Raw genomic sequence first — 22,053 nt, 5'->3', positions numbered from 1 at the left:
GGCCCCGAGAGCCCAGACTGACGTTCTTATAAGAGCCGGTCTGGAGACTCAGGGTGCCGGGATCCCAGCTTGACCAGGGCTGGGATAGGTAGCCTCCCCTAGCTCCGTAGTGGAGGACTCGGGCGTAGGTTAGCGGGGTTAGACGTTGTGTCTCCCTGTTAGACGAGTGAAGGGGACGATACCCCTTCAAGTGCTGTGTGTACCCGTTACTGTGCACAAGTTGGTATTAATAAATAGGGGTGCCTCCGACCCCGTCGTCCAAGCCTCTTGCAACTTACTACAAATGTACTAAAAAGTTTAAAATAAATATTTTCTGTTCAAGTACTTAGCATTATATATGTTCGATATACTCTTGTTGTAACTGGCTCTAATTAAAAGCGTGGGGCGCTCATATTAACGCCTTTAAAACTTTCGGTAACAATTACAACATATGAGCGAGCAGTTTATTCCCATTGTCAATCCACACATATTTACTAAACAAACCGCCTTAAAAACTTAACCTTGTAATTAGAAAATATGAACAACATATGCGCAGTTACTTTACATTGCCAATTCAGACATTACATATTAACTAATATATCCGGCTTACAAACTTAACGTCTCAATTACAACCTATTAACAACATATGACCAGTAAATTTGCATTGTCAATGCACACATATTCACACAAATGAACGGCTTTAAAACAAAACATTTTCATTACGACATATTAACAAGATATGACCAGTTACTTTCCATTGCCAATGCAGACGTTCACAAAAATAAACGGTCTAAACACATCACGTCTAAATTGCAACATATTTACAACATATGACCAGTTACTTTCCATTGACAATCCTGACATTAGCAAACCAAAACGCCATACAAACTTACAGTTAGAATTACAACATATTAACTACATATGGACATTTACTTTACATTGCCAATTCAGACATATTAACACAAATAAAAACGGCATAAAAACTTCACGATTACATTTGAACATATTAACAACATATCACCAGTTACCTTCCAGCCAATGCAGACATAATCACTAAAATAAACGGTTTAAAAACTAAACTTTCACATTTGAACATATTAACAACATATGAACAGTTACTTTACATTTTCAATGCAGACATTTTCACAACAATAAACGGCTTAAAAATGATTAGTTTCAATTTTAACATTTATAACATATGGACAGTTACTTTCCATTGCCAATGCAGACATTCACAACAATAAACCGCTTAAATGCTTTATGGTGTTGCCTTCATATCCGCTTCCCTTTTGCTTTTGCAGCTCCTCTTCCCTCCCCACCCCCGACAAATCCCTTTAATCCCTTCCGATTTGTTGCTTGCTGCTTTTCTTTCGCCTCCCTCACCCCACCCCCCGACAATTCACATTAAACCCTCCTGTACCATTGAAATGCTCATTTTCTCTCGCTCTGCCCACTTACCCCTGGGGTTGAGCCCACCAAAACCCTTTAATAAGCTCTTGTTGTTAGCAGATTTTTCTCCTAAATCAGCAGTTGTCCTGCTGTATCGGTTCCACCTGATAACGGTTGCTTGTGTTGCGATCGAAACGTCGTGATTACATTTTTATTTTATACTTTATACCTACGTGACTTTACCGAAAGAACCAAAGAGTATGGATCCCTGCAGTCACGAAAACTTCAAATATAGAATATGAGCAGTTACTTTCCATTGCCAATGCAGACATATTAACACAAATAAACGGCTGAAATACTAAACTTTCAAATTATAACATCTTTACATTGCCAATGCAGACATCTTCACATAAATAAACGCCATTAAAATTTGACGTTTTAATTAAAACATGTAACCAACATATGAGCAGTTACTTTCTATTGCCAATACAGACATATTCACTAAAATAAAGTCCTTAAAAACGTTACCTTTACATTCGAACATATACAAACAATATATGAGTAGTTACTTTCTATTGTTAATGCAGACATATTCGCAAAAATAAAAAGGCTTAACAACTTAACGTTTACATTTGAACATATTAACAACATATGAGCAGCTACTTTCCATTGTCAATGCACACATTTTACACAAATAAGCGGCATCAAAACTTTACGTTTCAATGACAACATATTAAGAACATATGAGCAATTACTTCCATTGTCAATGCTGACATATTCATAAACATAAACGGCTTAAAAACTTACACGTTTACATGACAACATATGACCAACATATCACCAGTTACTTGCGATTGTCAATTGAGACATTCACAAACATAAACGCATGGGAAACTGTACGTCACAGTAATAAGATATTCACTACATATCAAGTTACTTTGCATTCTCAATGCAGATATTCCCAAAAATAAACGACTTAAAACATTTACGTTCAAATTACTACATATTAACAAGATATGAACGCTTCCCATTGTGAATACATAGTATGCGCGCCCCACGCTTTTATTAGTCAGTTACAACTGATTGGTCCACACCAGAGACGCTTTCTTTTGAGCCTCGTCTCAAACGGTGCTAGACCAGAGGACGCCAAAAGGCGTACAGCTCAAAGACAATGCATTTATCAGAGATATGAGAGCTCGGGTCGAGCTTCTACATCATGGGACCTCCTTTGCCAGTACCAAAATATAAGAATAAGTTTTTTCCCTTTTTCTGGCAACAAAACTGAAATATTTTACAAAGAATATTTGGATGCAAAGGTTTAGCTTGAGGTTGTTATTTTGGAAATGTGATAGTGAGTGCGATGGAACTGGGAGATGGTGCTTGTAGTGGCGGCAGTGGTAGTGCTATAGAGTGATTCCTTCACTGCAAATTTTGCCAGCAGGCCAGTCATCTCTGTATATATGTAGGTATGTGTATATGTATGTACTTCTGAACATTGGGTGAATGTGTGTGAGGGGGAGCGGTTTGTGCAGCTGTTAGCGTTCTGCGCTACGAACCTGGCGATCCGATTTCCAACTCACGCCCAAAACCAGTGATGAGTATCTGAACCAGTTCTCAGCTTCCCCTGGGTCGACTCAGCCTCAGATGCATACTTGGCGCGATGTGTAAATATCCCCACTCGGGAGGCAAAGGCGGACGGGCGTGGTTCTGACCACCCACCCCCTCGTGTGTCGTGCCGGCTTTCATAGGTGCTCGCTAACAGTACTTGCTCCAACAGTCTGTTTAAGGCTATACGTGGGATCTTTGCTTGGCCGAGCTGCTACCTACTCTGCTGCAGAACCCCCCTAACCAATGCCGCCTCCAAACTGCACCCCCCCCCCCCCCGGTACCCCCCTCCCCTCCTCTTCTTCCATGGCAAGCGGCTGGCTTGCCATGGCTGGCGGGGCAGACCATCGAGGCGCAGTTTATGCCACTGCAAGGCTGTGCTGGAGGTTGTGGTGCGCAGGGCAGGCCTGGCAGGCATCAGTGGTAGAGACACTCAGGGCAGGCCTGGCAGGCACTGATGGTAGAGACGTATGGGGCAGGCCTGGCAGGCACTGATGGGTGAGACGCTTGGGGCAGGCCTGGCAGGCACTGATGGGTGAGACGCTTGGGGCAGGCCTGGCAGGCACTGATGGGTGAGACGCTTGGGGCAGGCCTGGCAGGCACTGATGGTAGAGATGCTTGGGGCAGGCCTGGCAGGCACTGATGGGTGAGACGCTTGGGGCAGGCCTGATATTGTTGATGCCCACAGTGAAAATCTGTGATGAGGTTTTTTTTTTGGTGGAGCCTGAGTCTCTATCGTAGTCTTGTCAGGTCTTGCCTGGCTGATCAAACACACACTTTAGCATCGATGGCTCTTGTTTTTTAAAGCATCGGATCTTTGTTGACGTTATCGTGACCACAAATCGTGATAATCGAATTGCGAGGGGTGGTGCCTGGTTGGCCGACAGTGTGCATTGCTCTCTTTGGCTGAGCGAATGATGGGTTCGGGTATGTATCCTTGGCCAGCGCTGCTGCGTGTTCTCACTCATAAGCTATTTTTTATTTCGTCATATATTTCTCCAGGACAAAGAGCACTATAACCAATCAGCGTTCTACGGGGTCGCGCGAAGCGAGATCTGGTCTGTACCGTCCTGCCGCACTGCAGCAGCAGGTTTAACAGCTCAGGCTCGTGAGAAACTTAAGCCATCGTTGGAGACCTCTTCCAAGAGAGACCCCCAGCTGTAGCCAGGGCCTGATTAAGGTTATTGTAGGCCCTAGGCACTTCTGTTTCGAAGGCCTCCAGTGATAACTTTCTGCAGTTGGTACTGATGCCCGATGTCATTGCCGCCGCTGTCATTCGCTTGTTTTACGCGGTGGTTCAGCCACTGGTCGTTATTGATATGTTGATGTGACTTCTGTGTTCATGAGGGTTCTGGTCAACAAGTCAATTAGATTACTCGACACTCTGGTAACGAACAAAGGTTTAGCCAAAGATATCCCAGGACTAGCTGAACACTGTCTAAATAACACCTACTTCTTGTGGCAAGGTAACTTCTATAAACAAAAGGAAAGAGCAGCAAAAGAGCTCTCCTTTGTCTCCTGTGATTTGAAGGCGGTGAAACTAAGATGGTTAAACTTACGACAATCACCTTTTTTGTTACGAATGTCTAAATATTCCAAAAGATTCGTAACACCTTTTTTGTTTCACCTTTTTGAAGTGTTCTCTATTTACATATGAACCCTAAATGGTTTCAATCGTTTCGACACTCACTGAAAAACCTTAGGAAAACCAAGAAGTTGAGAATTGGAGGCACGTGCAAATGTATCTGTCACGCAGGCAGGCAAAGGTGAGTCTACTTTTGGAGAAGGGGGCCAGGGGGTTGCGTGGAGGTTTCTGCGAGTTTCAAGGATAATTCGTGAGACTTTACATGTATGTATACTCCTATGTGAGCACGTGCCACACTTCATGTGACACACAAAATGCACCTCGTTGAGGTGGGTGATCTCTGGTTCATCGACTCAACCCGAGTGTGAACAGCGGAGATGACGTCACATCGCCTCTGCTCTGGACCGTGAAGTTGTGACGCCACCCGGAGAAAATAAATGCGAGGGGGTGACTCTTTTCCTAAGAGAAGGGACAAATGATATCAGTTCACACGTTGCTATACTGCCGTCTGCTGGCGAGCGAGGGTATTGCACCTCGATGCCCACGTGAAGGGAGACGAGGAACGTTTCATCATTTGTGTGATTTACCAACTGTCGCTACCTCCACGTTGTATATATTGTAAAAAAGATCAACAATATAATTAAATAACAATTGAATGGGAAAATTACTACACATTTTAATGTGATTACAAATAAGACGTGTGTGTAAATGCGATAACAAATTATAATTAATGTTTAACATGTATTCATATGATTAAGACGCGATTATGCATGACGGTTATAACAAATTCGTATTAATGCCTCGTTGTCTAGGGGTATGTTTTATTAATCGTGATATCAATGATTCATGTTTGAACATTTACTGATACTCGCTTATCAATTGTGTAGATATGTCATGTCACAGGATTCATATTTTACCAACGGATACAGTTTTCGCAATTGAGATAAACTGATGCATGAGTTAGGAAAGAAGCACTCGGAATCCTTCTTCATCTAAACAACTTCATTACCATTTACTGTCATATCCAAAAACTTGTCATCAGAATAGCAACAGTACCCATGCAAATATACGTACTCAGCAATCCGTACTGAATGATCATAAAAGCATGGTCAAATTTTACGATCACGTGATTAAAAGAGAACAATAGGCACAAACCTTAAAATGGCAACATTCGTACAGATGCTCAAATGCGTATATAATGGTTAGATAGCTTTAAGGATCGGATCTCATGAGCACGTGATTAAAGAAAACGGCCGGCTGAAGTCTCATGGTAACGCGACAATACACAATTAGTTTGTTATGGTGTCATGCGTGCAAGCTGAGATTCTTCTTGATCCACAATCCTGTACACAAGTTACACATCTATACAAGGTACAGTTAAAAATGGCGAGGCAGTGTTAAGTGAACGTGCCATCTTCTATCTTCCTAAAAAATACCTCCAGTCCCACAAGGATGTGCAGAACGGCAGGAGTGGTCCACAGCTGGAGCACGCTCGCGGCCATGCTGCTTTCCGCGTGTTCGCAGGGTTGTTTGTGAATCATGCTCGATACATAGCTGGAGTGTGCTCAGGGGCAGTCCATAAATGACGTCACGCGATTTTGGACGATTTTGGACGATTTTGACCCCCACCCCCTCGTCACACGGCGTCACAAAACGTCAGACCCTCCTTCAAATATGACGTCACAAAGCTCTGCCCCCCCCCCCCCCCAAAATAAAACATGCTTCAAATCGCTATCAACTATTGTCATTGTAGTGTGTATTTAATGTGGCGCTGCACTCTTATCTTGCAGGAGAAAACATTTATTTAAAAGCCTATTTAATTAAGTAGAACGTGTTGTCTATATTTATTTAAAGTTGCGCATTTTGATGTGACGTCACATTTCTCAAACCCTCTCCCCCCCCCATCGTCACACATCGTCACAAATGTCTGACCCCCCCCTCCCCCGTAAGTGCGTGACATCATTTATGGACGGCCCCTCACGGCTTCCGAGTCAGCACGCTGACCGCCGTTAGATGCAACGCTGCACGCTCACACCCTGTCCGCACGCCAGGCTCGATCTGCAGTTGGAGCATGCTGCGGAGACGCTGGCCCAGCACGCTGCCTGTCAGCTGCCTTGGGAGTGGCTTGGTGTGCGAGCACCCCTTGTGGCTCTCTCCTGGAGGCCTCACGCTGGGCAGCAGCCTGCACGTGACCACACTTACTTTCCTGGCCTCTGCACAACTCATACAATATCAGTCACTGGCTCGGCCATCAACAGAAATTTTCCAGCCGATAGCTTGGACAATATTTTAAGCACACTATATTGGTGCATAACTCAAATCTCCACTTAACTTCTCACACGTCTTGGCTTATCACAGTATCATATAGAAAATGCCGTCGCACAATACATACTGTACCTGTCAACCCTTTATCAGTGTCTATCTTATTACAGACAAATTCAGACGTTATTGGTCACCCTGCACCCTTATCAATTTCAACGTTCATCCTACAGAGTCCTATCACAAAGGAGAAACACAAACAAACAGACAACACATCTTTTTGCCCGTATTGAAACGGCTGTACGCCGTATGGACTTGAAAACTCAATTTCCCTGCACAAGAATATGGGGTAAACCGTGATGGGTTGAAAGGTATGACAATAGCATGAGGAATGCTGTTTAAGGTCCGTTGCCACCAGAAACGTATCAACAATTTTCCTCAACCACATAACGCATCACACCTCATAGCTTAGAAGTAATTGACTCTGCAAGAGACTCAAAATACAGGGTGCTTTTAAAACACACGTTAACACTTATATGGGACTATCGTTTTTAATGGAAAAATAACGTATAATACACTGTAACATGATAACAAATGTATGTTAATAGCTTCAAAAAGTCAAAGAGTCTCCACTTGTTCGCCATCATTGTCAACACGTGCCTGGAATCTTCTCCAGGTGGTCTCCACAGCCCGGAGGCATATTTTATGCAGTATTGTTGAAAATTCTCAGAAGTGTTAAAAAAAAAATTGAACCTCCCTGGATGTATAAATAAAAACGTAAAATAAAACTTGTAGCGATGCTTAGAGTCTGCTAATGCTTATATACTGTTGCATAGGAAGTTCTACTTTATTTAATTCATTCCCTTTGTAACATCAAAATCCTAAAGCTCCTCCCATTTTCACGCTCCTCAAACATTCATCCAATCAGTCTTAGTTCACCTTCTCTTCTGGTTCTGCATTAACATATACGCCATCCTCGCTTCCTTCGAATGTCATCCCAAGACGTGTGTGGACACAGACCCACTTAATAGCCCCTTGGAATGTCTATCGACTCATAAAAGTGGGCCCCTTAATGTGGTGTGTGTAGACCATCTGTGAAGTGTGAAACGGCCTAGATTGTCCCCCCCCCCTTAAGTCGACTCAGCCTTAAACGAATACCTGCTGCAGCATGCAATGATAGCTACTGGGGAGACAAGGTGGTCGAGCATGGCTTTTGTTATACCCCTTTAATGTTGGTCACGTAGAATTGACAATTGTAACATATATCTAAAAATACTATATTGTTGTCCTGAATGATCCTGAGGTTCAACACTTCAACACGAGCTTCCATTATCATTAAGTTTCACATTCTTAACCCAGACCGCATCTCATAACAGTAATTGTTAATAAGGACATGTAATTCTAGATTTGAAGCTTTCGTGACTGCAAGGAATCATATTCTTAGGTTTTTTCGGTAAAGTCACGTAGGTAAAACATCAAAATGAATGAAAATAAAATAAAATAAAAACAAAAATCACGACGTTTCGGAGGCAACACAAGTCTCCGTCATCAGGTGGGACCGTCACAGCCAGATTAGCTGCATCACTTGATGCAGCTAATCTGGCTGTGATTTTTGTTTTTATTTTATTTTATTTTCATTAATTTTGATGTTTTATCTACGTGACTTTACCGAAAAAACCTAAGAATAAGGACATGTAAAATAGTCATATTAAGACCTTCCGACCCTAGGTTGTATCATCATGTAACAGTACGTCCTATCACCTAGTTAACGTTTAATAGCAAGGTGTTTACGAATATTAATATGCGGTGGTTGTCACTTTGAACGTTTAAACTTTCCAACAGCCAAGACTTGTACAACGTTAATAGCTCGGATGCTGAGTGTTCTTTTTGCATGGGCACAGTTATAAAAGCAGGGGTCCTCCTTTGGCGTTCCTGGTGGTGCCTTTGTTGTCTCAATGAAGGAGTTTCACAGGTCTGTGTCACTGATTATTATCCCAAGTTAACAAGCCTGTTGTTCAACTTCTCATTCGAATGCTGATTAGTTTTGTCCTCTGGTCTTTTTACGCTCAAGACACACTAAATCCACATATATGTCTACGAGTAGCTATTTGCATTAAAATAGGCAATAGCACACTTAATATTTGTTTTGGAAAAGACACATATCCAACAATGTGCATAGCCGCCATCGCCCGGATGGTGGAGCCGAGAAATTTCCTCAGGGGGAGAGAACTGGTCCAAAGCCAAATGTACAGAGGGGGTAACCGAGCCCCTGTGATAACTAGTCGTCGAGTGAGCCGAGCAGGGGGCCACCTTCCTGTGAGCCGGGATGACCGTGAAGGCCATGACATGATGCTCCATGGAGCACGCTGGTACGGGCAGAAGGGGAGGAGCCATTTGCCCCTCTGCGTGAGGGTGGTAACCGTTGCTTGTAAGATGGCGGCATGGTACCACGCACTGCCCTGACGGGTCAAGGGGCAGGCTTTTTTTAAGCTATAATAGATTGGCTGTAGTGAGGATACGGGCACGCACAACGTGTAGGTAGTTTGTGAGAATGCCACGCTTTATATTAGGATAACTAAAACTATTAAACATACTCTTTCCTCCTGATGACGATCGCTTGTGTTGTGATCGAAACGTCGTAGTTTTTTGTTTATTTTATATTTATTATTTGTATGAATTTGTACCTATCTACTTGACTTCATCGAACGACCCAAAGAATATACTGAAGTTGTTTGTGTGTGTTAATTGCTGGGGCATTGCATGTTGCGCGTGCTGACTGTTTAACTGCTGTATTTAATATTTGGATACCGTTTGTATACCGAGACACACGCCGCGAGTGTTAACTTTTAGTTACAGTATTTATATTTAGATATTGATAGGTGCATCCAGGATGGGTGTGTGTGCAAACCGCATTAGACGAGTAGAGAGGCAGGGTCGACTCGTAAACCGAGACAACTCTGACCGAGGATTCGAGTATTTCCTTCCCTCGGTAACATTAACTTAGAGTTCCATTACATTTGACTGTGTAAGGTGTATGAGTGTGGTCGATCAGGATGTGGATGTGCCTGCATCAAACTAATAACTGTTAAAACTATTTTAATTTTACCAGGCAAGGCCCACTAAGCTATATAGCTCTTTGTTGCAGGTAACATGACCACAAATGATAGCTCAACGAAGTGGCTTATCACTTGCAAATGTCTAGTAACCAAATACTCTAAATGCAGGGACCCAGAGAAACATCCACGTAACCACAGGGAAAACATGCAAACTCCAAATATACAGCAGGCGTCAGGGTCGGAATCGAACCCAGCACTTCCTGTAAACAAGGCGGGGCAGTTAACGTATCGTATTAAAGAGCTTTATTTGCCTGGTCAAAGCCTATGATACCATCTATCCAGGGCTCTGGATTTTTATTTGTGCTTTCGTAGTCATGAACTCGGGCCAGCCCGAGTAAAGCTGCGTGGCTGCGAGTCACACAGCCTTTATCTATCCACCGTGAATGTGACAGGAATGTCATCGGGCTCCTACACTATTTAACAACTTTTTCGACTATGTAGTTTGCTAAGTTTTCCATGGCTGTACCTTAGAAATTTCCATCTTGTACAGATACAACGGGAGGCTGAAACATTCCCAGGTGTGATCAAGGCATGGCTATTGGTCAACCAGGTTATGTATACTTTTGGGTTCTTTCAGTAAAGTAACGTAGGTAGAAAGAAGAGTACAGCAGTTCACCTGCTGCATTTTTTCACCTGAGGACGATTGCTTGTGTTGCGATCGAAACGTCGTGATTTATTATTTTTATTACACGCTTTTTATTAACTCATTCTGTCTGTTGTATCCTCAAATCTTGTAACTCAATTTTCACCCACTTCCCAATGTGGAATCGACTGCAAACTTGGTGTAATAAACGACTGGATCACGATGTCTGTCCCAGTGTCCTTTATTATTCGGTTCGTGCTGTACACCCACACGGCTGTCTTTACTCTGTAGCTTCTCCACGGTGCTGACTCCAATGTCGGCCCGATCCACAACAGCAGCTCCGCTGCTGTTTCTCTCACACAGCCCCCCTTGGCTGTACTCTCTGCTGCTCTTCTCCCTCCGCAGCTCTCACAGCTTCTTGCTCTCTCTCTCTCTCTCCGCAGCTCCTCCTGGCAGCCACACCGCTGCCTCTAACAAGCAGCCCCCTCTCTCTCTCTCTCCGCAGCTCCTCCTGGCAGCCACACCGCTGCCTCTAACACGCAGCCCTCCTGGCTGTCTTTTCCCCAGCTGCACACCACTCCGCAGCTTCCTCTTATCTTCGGGGTTGGCTCCCGATCGCCGTCGGCGCCCCCCCTCTCCACACTTGCCCGCGTGGCCTCACTCTTTTCCGCTCACACCCCGACTACTTTCCCCTTCCGGTTTACCCGCTTAAAGCCCCGAACCTTACCCCCACGTCACATGACTCCACCCCCCGTGACGTCACCTCCGGAAGGTCGCTTACGCCCGCATTACACCACCCTCCCCCGTAGAAAAATCCCAGCCGACCTCGGCTGACCAATAGCAAATCGTAATGCGGCGAACCGAGCTTCCCCCCCTAAAGGACACTAAGCATATAATGTAACAACAAGAACAACAACAACGCAATGAACATCAACGATCGTACAAAAGCATGCAATAAATACAACTGTAAGAAAAAAAAATAACAAGACAGCAACAATCAACGAAACGTAAGCGATTTGGAACGTGTGCGGGTCGCCGGCCCGTCCCGGACGGTCGGCGGCCCACTCGCAGAACGGGAACGCGATGAAAGTCGAGGAATGACAGGGGGTAATCCCCCTGTCGCAGCTGGAAGTCCACCGACGTCCCGTGTCCCTAAAGAGTTAGTCATGGGCTTGTCCTGTGACCGTGCCCGCAGCTGGGTCGGAAGGGCTGCAGGGCTCGAAGGTCCCGCAGACCTGGCAGGCGTCCCCCGAGCAGGGCCCCTCGTCCCCTGCAATGTCACGGCCGGCCTGTCTGGAACAGGTACGACAGGCGCTCTAGCGAGATCAATGGACGCAGGCAGGGGAGAGTCAGCAGCAACAGACCCCGGCAAGGCAATATTGGGGGATGACGCATCATGTAAGGGAGCAACATATGGTTTCAAGCGCGACGTATGCACAACCCAGCGACGAGACCCAATCTGGACGCGTGCTGTCTGTGGGTTGGGAACCGCAATGAGGCGTACGGGACCATGCCAGGGTTTGTGCAATTTCGGCGAGGTCCCCGGACGTACCTGTGGACAATGAAGCCAGGCTAGGTCCCCAACCTTCCAAGGGCACTCCCCCTCAGACCGTCGCGCATATCGCTCGTTCCGGGCCTGGGCTTTGGCCGTAGCCACGCGGGCATTCTCCCGCGCCTCCGTGACTCGGCGAACCGTGTCCTGGATGTATTCAGGAAGTGGTTTCCGAGGTCCCTTCACCCCAGTTCCCAATTGCACATCCACCGGCGGCACGTTTTCCCGACCATACATAAGGTAAAACGGCGAATATCCTGTAGCCGCATGAGGCGTCATCCTGTACGCCGAAAGCACCCCGGGGATGTGCAGATCCCAATCTGATTGTTGTTCACTCACGGTATGGCAAAGCATGGCAGACAATGTCCTGTTCAGCCGTTCAACCATACCATCCGTCTGCGGATGGTATGGGGATGTCCGTACTTTCTTAGTCCCAAGGCCCGCGCACACTTCCGCCAATAATTTAGAAGAGAAATTCCTGCCCTGGTCCGTGAGCAGTCTCTCAGGCGCCCCCTTATCCATAATATACCCAAACAAAAAGGCGTCGGTAATGGCCGCGGCCGACTGATCGGGCAACGGCCAGGCCATCGGCCAACGGGAGAGGTACTCAACCCCTACCAGCAAATATTTATTACCCCTCGCCGATGGTGGAAAAGGTCCCAATATGTCCAGTGCCACCAATTCATTGACTCGAGACACCTGAATCGACTGGAGAGGCGGCACGTAAGGATGTTTCGGCGGCTTACGTTGTGCACACGCAGGGCACGCGCGCACGTGCCCTACGACATCTGTCGCCATGCCGTGCCAAAAATAATGACGTTGCAACGTCAACAAGGTCTTCTGCACCCCTAAATGTAAGAGAGTGTCACAATGGAGGGTTCTAATCAACTCGAACCGCAAGGACGTTGGTACCACCAGGCGCCAACGTTCCTGGAACCCCTCCCGCCACATAAGCAGACCATCTCGGAGAGCGGTTTGCGGCCCCACAGCCGTACTCGGACTCCCATTGTCCTTAGCAGACCGCTTCCGCAAGGACACCAATGACTCATCCATCATCTGTTCCCGGATCCAGACAGACCGCGGCAGATTCAAAACCCCGTCAGCCGGTCCCGGTTCCATCGGAGTGTCCGACTTCTCGACGGCCAGCGTGAGCGGCTGAGGGGGGTTTGGAATCGGCGAACACCTATGCGTCCCCGACTCACATTTACAAGGGCCGCGCCGCGGTAATCTGGAAAGTGCGTCAGCGTTCGCATGGCGCACACCCTTCCGATGTTGAATTTGGAAGGAAAATTCCTGTAGCGTGTCCAACCAACGTGCCAACTGTCCGGATGGCTGGTCAATTTTAAGGGCATATTGCAAGGCCGCATGATCCGTACGCACAATGAAAGAACGACCGTAGAGGTATGGTCGAAATTGCCGTAGGAAAAAAACAACCGCCAATAGTTCTCTGCGAGTGACACAGTAGCGGGTTTCCGCAGGAGACAAGACTCGGCTACCATACGCCACGACACGCTCTACACCCCCTTTAGACTGTGATAACACCGCCCCAATACCTGTGTCACTCGCGTCCGTATCAAGAATGAATGGGTGATCGAAATCGGGATAATCCAATGTTGGGGCCGTGGCCAATAGATCACGCAGACTCCGAAAGGCCGCCTCCTCCGGCTGTCCCCAAACAAACTTCCGTCCTTTACCCGTAAGGAGATGCAAAGGCCTCGCAATCGTCGCAAAACCCGGCACGAATCTTCGGTAATACGAGGCAAATCCCAAAAACCGCCGAACATCCCCCACGGTGGCCGGAGTCGGCCAATCCCGGACGCACGCCGTCTTTTCCGGATCCGTGGACACTCCCTCAGCGCTCACAATGTGCCCCAAATAGCGGACGGACCGTTGTAGTAGGTGACATTTCTTTGGTTTGAATTTCAATTTGGCAGAACGCATCCTCGTAAACACTGTCTCCAGCCGCGTCAAATGTTCATCGAATGTGCGGCTGAAGACAATGATATCGTCCAAATATATAAGACATGTCTCCCACTGCAACCCCGTCAAAACGAGCTCCATCAATCTTTGAAATGTAGCAGGGGCCGCATTCAATCCCATCGGGAGACAGTTGAATTGAAATAACCCCTGAGGCGTACGGAATGCGGTTTTCTCCCGTGAGGACTCGTCAAGGGGAAGCTGCCAAAATCCCGAAGAGAGGTCCAGTGTGGAAAAGAACTTAGCCCCCGACAATGCGTCGAGGGAGTCATCCATACGCGGCAGAGGGTACGCATCTGCCACCGATATCTTATTCAATTTGCGGAAATCAACACAAAATCGCAATTTGCCATCCTTCTTCTTAACCAAGACGACTGGAGCGCCCCATGGGCTGTTAGATGGCGATATAATGTCCGCAGCCAACATGTCTTCCACTGCCCCCCGTACGTGTTCTCGCTCCGCAGGACTCATCCGATGCGAATTTAATCGAATAGGGGCAGCATCGCCCGTCTCAATGTGATGGTAAAGCAAGGAAGTGCGGCCCAAATCCAAATCATCGGAGCTGAACACATCGGAATATGTCAACAACAATTTACGCAGCGCACCACGTTGCTCCATGGACAGGGAAGAATTTTCGTCACATAATTGAGCAACCCAACGATCATCCGAACTCCTTGGCTCGGAAACCCCAGCAACAACTCCCCGGCTATGTGGACAATCATGGGTCGCAAACGCCGTAGTGGCATGTGCCACAACCGTACCGGCCGGGACACGGACGTTTTCTCCCCCCGCATTAAGCACCTGTAAAAACGGTAATTGATCCGGCCGGACGATGGTCTGTGCCCCCACTAACGCCAACCCGGTTGTTATCGTGGCGGACGGTGACAACAAGACCCCTACTGCTCCTAGCCGATCAGGCAGGGGCTTCCGATACCGCAAGGGTATAAGCATCTGTGTACCAGGTGGGATGTCCACAGATGCGACGGACAGCGCCTGCACTTGTACGGCCGAAGCAGGTCGCCCCCAGGGCGACGGCAGAAACGAGATTTGACGGCCCCCCGGCAGTTCAATACAATTCTCATTGATTTTGATCAAAATGGGCATCTTAGCCAAAAAATCGGTGCCTAACAAACAAGGAACCGCCAAAGATCTCGATATCAACACAACACCCGAGGCCGACACATCCCCAATAGATATCTTAGCATCCACCTGACCCACGATGCCCATGCTACCCCCGTTCGCAGCGACGCACGACCCATAAACCGGACGCACAGCCCCCGACGGAATGCCCAACAGATGGAAAATGACATCCGATATAATAGTCGCAGACGCCCCCGAGTCGACCAAAATGCGCACGTCCACACCTTGTATGGACCCCGGTACAGTGGACGAACCCGTAGCGGCCGCGACAACTCTCCGTGCCAATTTGCGCCACTGCGTAACTGAATGACAAGGCCCCGTCGATGGCCTTTCTTTAACAACAACAATAGGATCGCGCAACACAGGTGGTGGGTGAGGTGGAAAGCCTTGCCGAGTGTCTGGTGCGTGCCGACATGCCTGTTTCGGAGGATCTTTAGCCGACTTGACCGGTGCCGAGGCCTCCTGCTGCGGCGGAGCCGGGAAGCGGGCCCAGCAGTCTCTGGCGTAGTGGCCCCTACGCCCGCAGCGGAAACATTCGGCCTCGTTGCGCCGAAGCGCAGGCCTCGCCTCCTGACGGCCCCGTTCTGGTAGCACCGCGCGCGGTCTCGGCCCGCCGCGTCCCGTCCATGGAGCGGAGGCGGCCGTCAGTTGTTGAGGGCCCCGGTCATCCGGAACATAGACGGCCTGCGCAGGGTTCCACCCCAGCGCATCCCCCTCTTTGACGGGCCCCCCCGTCCACGCCGTCACTTGTTTCCAGCGACGGAGGTTGAATTGCGCATCGAGACACTTAGCAGCCATCCGGGAAGTTAGCTTCTCATGCCCACACACAGGCATGGGGATCCCTAGATCCCGAGACAGCTCCAACATCTTCCCTAATATGAGAGGCTCAAGCAGGTCCTGTGGCGTCTCAGGATAAGCTGCCATGGCCAGCTCCAGCACCGCACCCCTGAACGCCACGGGCGACTCCTCTGGTGCTCGTTGTCGTTGAGCGAATCGCCGATGCGCATCATCTGGTGGCTCATAAGCATCGGCCATTTCTTGAAAAACACCACATAAAGTTGCCTTCTTATCGGTCGCTATGGAACGGAAGAATCGGACAGATTCGTCGTCCAGAAGAGTCGGCAACACCTCCAAAGCCTCCGCATCGGTCCATCTTGCTGTGCGTACCGCAGCCAAGAAGCGGCAGGCGAACGCGCTCCAGTCCCCACCGACGGAAAATTCTTTAACTGTTGTAAGGTGGCGACTCCGACTCCTCTTCCCGCCGTCTTCCAATGGTGGTGGTTGTGATGGCAAATTCAAAATGGCGTCGGCCCGCGGCGTGGCCAAGATGGCGGTTTGGCGCCACGGAGCGCGCAAAATGGCGGCCTCTTGCCGCGTGGGCAATGGCGGCGGCAGGACAGGCAACGTGGCGGCCCGCGGAGCACCACTTGCATCATCCATCGTCCCTGGCGCGACGAGATGGCATAGATGCGCCAGGACGTCCTGAAGTGCCTCCAGTTGTACCGCCATCGCTTGCCATCGTTGATCCGCGTCTGATGATGTCGACGGACCCGCCACCGCGCCAACATCCTCCACACCCGTTCCCGTGGTCGCCTCAGCCTGGCTCTCCTCCACCACCCCAACAGGATCCGTGGTTGGAGGGAGTTCGTCGTCGTCGGACGAAGAAGCCGATGCAGGCGCCGGATTAACTTTCTTCCTCACTTGTTTCGACATGCCGTTGCACTTCCGACACCAGTGTAATAAACGACTGGATCACGATGTCTGTCCCAGTGTCCTTTATTATTCGGTTCGTGCTGTACACCCACACGGCTGTCTTTACTCTGTAGCTTCTCCACGGTGCTGACTCCAATGTCGGCCCGATCCACAACAGCAGCTCCGCTGCTGTTTCTCTCACACAGCCCCCCTTGGCTGTACTCTCTGCTGCTCTTCTCCCTCCGCAGCTCTCACAGCTTCTTGCTCTCTCTCTCTCTCTCCGCAGCTCCTCCTGGCAGCCACACCGCTGCCTCTAACAAGCAGCCCCCTCTCTCTCTCTCTCCGCAGCTCCTCCTGGCAGCCACACCGCTGCCTCTAACACGCAGCCCTCCTGGCTGTCTTTTCCCCAGCTGCACACCACTCCGCAGCTTCCTCTTATCTTCGGGGTTGGCTCCCGATCGCCGTCGGCGCCCCCCCTCTCCACACTTGCCCGCGTGGCCTCACTCTTTTCCGCTCACACCCCGACTACTTTCCCCTTCCGGTTTACCCGCTTAAAGCCCCGAACCTTACCCCCACGTCACATGACTCCACCCCCCGTGACGTCACCTCCGGAAGGTCGCTTACGCCCGCATTACATTGGTATACTTATGCCATACTGATGCCAATACTATATTCTTTGATTAAAAATACATATATATATATTTTTCAATATTATTTTTTATATGTCATGTTTCGGTACATTTCATTAAAGCGTGTTTAAAAAAAAATTCTACCTACGTGACTTGGCCGCTCTCCTATCTTACAGCTGCATGCTAATTTCTCACATTAACGTCACTCGCCCCGGCCACTTCTTTATAACCCTTGAGCTACACCCATTTCAAACCTTTTATAACAGTCTGCCTCAACAGCAGACCAAGCTTTCCCACCTGATGATGGACGCTTGTGTTGCGCCCGAAACGTCGTGATTTATTTTATACCTACGTGACTTTACCGAAAGAACCAAAGAGTATATGGTAAATTTCTTTTTACAAATTGCCTTTCTTTATTATATTATAAAAAAATGAATCTGCATGTTATAGAAATCGTTTTAATTGGAGAGTGACCTTACGTAGCCCACCGTGGTAATCGGAGGACCTGGAATTTAAGGTCACAACGTTTTCGGGACCATGTTCTCAAAACTAAACAGATGCCTACTTTGACACTTGGGAGATTGTTTTTAATATTGAAACCACAGACATTCAGTAGCACTCTGAGATATTAGTGATTCCATCCTGGATGTATTAGGCACACATGGGATTGCAAGCAACACCACTTGATTACAAACATAATAAACACAGGTATAAGAACTGTGTTATTAAAGACAGATTCAAATCACCTCACCCTTAGCACAGCCTAAATGTAGATTATAAAAAACCTTCAAGTTCCAGGCAATGACCTGGAAAATAACATAGTATAACCAAAATGATGGATTCTTAAAAAGATTAAGTTGTAACATTTTAACCACTTTTTTCTGACTACAGTAGCACAAATGTATGACGAATACTGTTTATGTTACTGGCTTTTCCATATACATAGGCTTCGCCCTTTATATTAGCTAATTACATATTGTTACATATAATCTATTTACTCGTGGCCATTCCTTTCAGACACTGCTGTAGGATAATTGTCATGCCCTTAACCCATAACGATAACAGTAATATCTTGCGATGATTAACAATATAACTTGTATTTAGTAAGTAAACTAATAATAGCAACCGCACCTCAAAACAACATACGCTAACAAAGACAGGTGTGCTAGAACGATAGAAGACTACGGGGCCATGAGTAGTGGGCACAGAGACAACTTGGACAGGCAGGGGCGTAAATGAGGGGGTGTGGGGGGTCGGGAGGGGGTCTTGGTAATCTAAATGATGATGGGTGATGACGATGATTAACATTTTAATAAGCTACTGCTTTCACAATGTTAATGCGAATGATTTTTTAAAGTCTTCCTTAATCTTATTTTCATCTGTATCGATCTCTTTCCATGCATCAGGAATATCTGCTGGTAAAACATTATGTCTTTCAGCAAAATTTTCATTGTATTTGCAGAACACGATCTTCCAGAAAGTCGTGGCCTCTAGGCTGGTGTCTGGCTGAATGCTCCAGGAGGCAAAGTAATCATTGATAGTGCGGTATTCCTTGTAGGGAACCCATTGGTCATTTGTAGCTGAACTTTTATATTCCCTATTGCCAGCAACATCTGTTGTGCAAACTTCAGCTAGCAACTTGTCGTCAGTAATTAGTCTAATGCCATTAAGGCCTTGAGGATAATGCAGCTCCGCAGAGTGTGTCACATGACCACCACCTCCCTGGTCACAAGGCACCCCACAGAAAGGACACTGCTTCTCACAGCCCTCCAGGCTCTTGTAGAGCTCGATGTGCGGCTGCACAGGGAGACGACTCAACCACGCCGCGCACTCGGCATCACTGGCGACACTGAATCCTCTTAACATTTCCTCTTCTTCCGAAAATTGGTTGACACTTTCTTTGTCTCTGAAGGATAAAGACCCAAATATGTCAATGAAATCTTTATTGATAATAATGTGCTTGAGTAGACACTCGCCTAAGCTCTCTGAGAATTTCAAAAGTGTGGTCGGAGTGGCTATAGTTTTGGTCACAAAATCCACAGATTTCTTCACTTCATGAATCAGATTGCTCAAAATGGCACTTGAGAGATGGTACATCTGAGATTGTGATCCATGCTTACTCTGGCAGTGCTTTATGACCTGAGCCATTATCCCATTCTTTTGTAAAAATCTGCATATTTGTTTATGTATCTCAAGTAATTTTCAAAGTCGTCTTCATCCAACAAATGGAGATGTATTGCCAGCTGAAGGTGTTTTCGGCTCGAAAACGTAGGGCCACCGCTATCTCTCTTCACATTCGTCGCAATATCCATCCCCAATTTGTTGTCTACAGCCTCCAGTAGAGACGGCTTCAGACACTCGTTACAAAAGGTATTTGCATGTTTCATATGTTCATCCCCTTGACGAAATAGTTCCTTAAACATGGCCAAATATGACATCTTAATTTGCGTCATCTTAATATTTGGATAATTGTTTTCATAATTATTGTCATGTTGTTTTTGCCAAATTTCTATGGCATTAAAACAAATTAATGCAGTGATATTTATTGAAAATTCCTTGCTAATTGATGGATGATACATTCCCAGTTCATTATTGATGTGTTGCAGCAGATCGTTATTATAAGTTGAACAATAATCGTTAATTTTTATTTTTTCATCAATAAACTTGTTGCCGCTTTCGACAATCAAACGTGAAACTTCTTTGCTATCATTACTTTGTATTGGATTCCACAAACATTTGAATATCTCCATGATTGTTCTTCTGCACTCTGGTTTATGCTGAGCTTGTTTCTTGCGACTCTTTAAAAGAGTCTGCAATGCTTTGGCGACACTTGTGTCATGCTCTAATCTACTATTACACAGTATATTCATCATGTCGCTGTAAACATTGTGTTTAATCAACTTAATTTTAGGGAGGCGTGTAACGACCTTTGACCACATGGTGTTAAACTCTTCTGTTACATCGAATTTCGCTTCATTATTTTTGCAGCTCTGAAGGAGTTTACAGACTTCCAATCCAATTGTCTTTTTACGCTGCGATTGAAGTTTTTCAATGGAGTGTCCAGACTGCCTCCTAGAAACCAACTCCTGGAATGTATTGTTGACTTCCTTTTCTAATTTTCTGCAAAGTTGATTTTGCGCAGATGTTGAAGTCCTCTTTGTATTTCTCAACTAAATGTACATCATTGCTTTTATTTTCAAAGTAGCTTTTAATTTTGTTCTCTAAGGTGGCTCTTTGTTTTGAAATCTCAATACCTAATTCCAGTTCCAACTGTTTAAAACGTTTCTGAAGATGATCATATTCGACACTTTTTATGTAATTATTTCTCTCTTGTGTCCAAAAAATAATGTCATTACGAAATTTCCATTCCCAGCCAGTATACTGAATGCACAGTTGGTTGTAAGCATTGGCAACCAAGCTGTTTTTGAAACTGAAAATAAAATTATCTTTCTTCACTGCTTCCCAGATGCTTCCAATCCAAGTGCTGAACTCTGACAGTGTTGAGGCTCTCTGTGTTTTTGTTCTCTTTTTAAGATACTCTATCAGGTGCAGTTTGAGGTGAAAAACCTGATCGCTGTACGCAGCACTGACTGCAGCCATTGGAGGGGTTCCATGCCAGAGGCCAGGAATGTACCAGTTGTCCCGACTCACGTCGTGCTCCATGACGTCCGTGAATTTACTGTAAGTGGACTCTTTGTGCTCCATTTCTGCCACCGTCATGGCATTCAGTTGAATAATATGACATTTCTTGTCTCATGTTTTTGTCAGAAGCAGCGACATCGCCGTAATTCTGATGCACAAATAGGCACTTTGTTTTTTTCCCCAACGTCTTTCATTCGTAAAAAAGCATGGACAACAATTTGCAGAGCATCTTACATTTATTCTACATTTTCCATTGCCAGATTAATGAGTGTGACATCACTCAATCCGATAACCACCGTGGCCAGCTCATTGTCGTGCTCGTAGCTGTCGTGAAGTGTTGCCAGCTCAGGGGCTTTCAGACCTTCTACGTCAATCACGAGGATGAAGTCACACTCCAGTTCTTGTTTCAGCTCATGGTCAATGCTCATGAGCTGCATGAAAGCACCGCGTGTGCAGCGGCCACTGCTCACTGTGAACTGCAGCCCAAACATGGTGTTGAGAAGCGTGGACTGGCCTGTGCTCTGCGCCCCCAGCACGGTCAGAACGAACACGTGGGGGTCTCCGCCAAACTTAGCCCTCACTTCCTCAAGCACGTCGGTCACCCAGTCAATGGGAATACAGCCAACGTCTCCATCCATCAGCTCCAAGGGAAACCCCTCCTAAAACAAATTCGCAGCAGCAGCTGAGTGTGTCAGTGCCTTGTGTTAGGCATGTGCTTTGCTATTGGGCTCTTCAGGTTTCTGAACCGTTTTTGTTGCTTGGTAACACTGCCCAATTTCCCGTATGAAGTGTTCCAGTCCTAATGAACTGGACGACATTAATTCTTTAATTTCTTCCAATTTCTTTGCAATAATTTTTGAATCAACATCGAGATGAACGTATATTTTTTCGCAATAATCTCTTAA

At 46.7% G+C, this 22,053-nt stretch overlaps 1 pseudogene; it reads right to left on the bottom strand.

The window, feature by feature from the left end:
- Window positions 1-6,535: 6,535 nt before the first annotated feature.
- Window positions 6,536-21,966, bottom strand: LOC144735472 (interferon-induced very large GTPase 1-like; annotated as a pseudogene).
- Between the last annotated feature and the right edge of the window lie 87 nt (window positions 21,967-22,053).

Source organism: Lampetra planeri, chromosome 55 (genome assembly GCF_965212315.1).
Source record: "Lampetra planeri chromosome 55, kcLamPlan1.2.h2, whole genome shotgun sequence".
Classification (NCBI taxonomy): Eukaryota; Metazoa; Chordata; class Hyperoartia; order Petromyzontiformes; family Petromyzontidae; genus Lampetra; species Lampetra planeri.
Note: the sequence above shows the minus strand (reverse complement) of the source record. Positions and strands in the feature narration are given on the sequence as shown.